Source organism: Propithecus coquereli, unplaced genomic scaffold, assembly GCF_000956105.1.
Source record: "Propithecus coquereli isolate 6110/MARCELLA unplaced genomic scaffold, Pcoq_1.0 Scaffold773, whole genome shotgun sequence".
NCBI lineage: Eukaryota > Metazoa > Chordata > Mammalia > Primates > Indriidae > Propithecus > Propithecus coquereli.
Window position 1 is genome coordinate 568,235 of NW_012153874.1, and position 2,309 is coordinate 570,543.

A 2,309-nucleotide genomic window follows, 5' to 3' on the forward strand; every position below is an offset into this window, starting at 1 on the left:
TACCCTTGTATACCTAAAAAGGATTACATGAATGAAGTTGTCTTATTTCATTGAGGAATGTTGTCCTTATTTTAACTGCACTAGTCCAATATCTGTGCTCTCTCACCTGAAAGGAACATTGTCCAGGATTCTTCTTTGACAATGTCAGTCTCTGTTGTGATGTTCAGCAGCTTCGGACACTGAAAGACAACCTGCAGCTGCCTCTACAGTTTCTATCCAGGTAAGTCAACTGCCAGGCAAACAGAACAAATGGGTTTTAGGTACTTGTTAGCCAGTAATGTTCAGATTTCCTTTTAAAAGTCAATTTTCTGTTTTATTCTAAGAAAGCACTCTTATGACTTGTTAGAAATAAAGAGAACATAATAATGATCAGGCTTGGTTCTCCTCCCAGTGCATTCAGAGTTGATACTTGGTTCCTCGGATACGTCCTCACCCACAGGGTGTCTGCACTGTGGATGAGTTCCTTTCAGACTTGAGCTTCTGTGCACTGTGGAGAGGAAAGGGTCCTGGTGGTCCTGCTTAGGTCCTTGGCCTGAGACTCATCCGTGCCATCCTTTGTGTCTGCAGTCCCCAACCCCCGGGCCGAGGCCTGGTACCAGTCTGTGGCCTGTTGGGAAAACAGGGCCGTGCATCATCACCTGAGCCCCTCCTCCCCCGCCCCGCCCCGCCCCATCCATGGAAAAATTGTCTTCCATGGAACTGGTCCTTAGTGCCAAAGAGGTTGAGAACTGCTGCTCCGTGTCACCTCCACCTCCTCGGTACCTCTGCTTTCCATATCGTTCTTGTCTCTTTCTATGGCGAAACGATGTGCTAGGGTCAGGTCCTAATTAGGGCTGGCCTCGTGTAACTGTTAACAGGCTTGTCCTGGTATAGTTGCCTGGTTTTGTCAAAGTTAGTTTCCTGTTGTCCATGACCCCAGGCAGTGAAAAAGGGCTACCTGATAGATGTTCTTCCCTAGGCCTACCCGGCAATTCTCAAATGTGTAAAAGAACAAGCTGGGGTGTTCTTTAGAACAGCAGATTGTGGTATCTTTCCAAATTTTTCAGGCTTCAGCACACTGGTAAAGATGTATGGGGAGCAAATATAAAAGGGAAAATGCTTCTCTGTGCAGGTATCGCTGCAGGTGATTGAGCACAAGTCAGCTTCCCTGGAGAAAATTCTGCTTCTTACCAGAAGTGGCTGATAGAGAGTGTGGAAAACTACCACTAAGTTGTTTTTTTCAGGACAACATACAATATAATAATAGACCAAAAGTTAAGAATCTTTACCTGGTTGATCCTGCCAGTAGCATATGCCTGTCTTAAAGATTAAGCCAATATAGAAAAAAAAGAAGAAGAAAAGTTAAGAATCTAATTGGGCCAGCATATCCTGTGCTAAGGCTGCTGGGCGTTAGTGGAGCCGAGTCGGAGCCTTTGTCAGTCTAAACACATTCAGCATCCACTCTAGGTGAGGCATCATGGACATACACGTCAAAAGATACCCTGTTACCAGAGGTGCCAAAGCTTGATTTATAATAATGAATAAAAGAAACAGCCAGATATGTGGAATAATATACAGCTGTCAAAATTGAAGATTGTGGAGATTATATATAGTAATGTGGGAAAGAGTTTGAAAACTGTGTAGCCCCAAGAGTGGTTCCTATTAGAATAGTGTGATCATAGTTTCTGGTCTTGTCACTTCCTGTGAAAGAGAGTCTGTGTGTGTCTGTCTCCTTCCCTAGAACAGAGGCTCTCGAAGGCTAGGACATACCTTCCTCATTCTGTGCCATATGTGGTCACTGGGACTGAATCAGAGTAGAAAGTAGTCAGATTGGGTGTGTTGCAGGAATGCAAGTCTAATGAAGCAATAGCTTTTGCAGGTAACAGTGGACCAAAGGGAAGAGAGAGCTCTTTTGCCACATAAGTCAACATTAGGAACTTAAACTTTGAACCTGAATTCTGAAATGCATGTAGGCAGAGAATGCCACTGCTGTTCTCTTTATCTTTGCAAGTCATGGGGATGTCCTCTCGTGCTTTGGGAGGGCCTAGGGATTTTCTGAGGCTTGGAAGAAAGCCCTTAAATAGGTATAAGATGAAAATTCTCATGGTATTTCTCATTTTTTACTTTTTTTTTTCTTATTCAAAATTATCACCATGATACTCTTAAGTCCCTTTAGCTCCAGGACAAAGAAAGCACATCTCTAAATTACAAAGTACAAAATACAGAGAAGCATCCTTCTGTTTCTGAAATTACATCTGGACAAAATAATTGTGATATTGTAATTAGGGCAGTTTTTAAAGATGTGCCTTTGGCCGGGCGCGGTGGCTCAC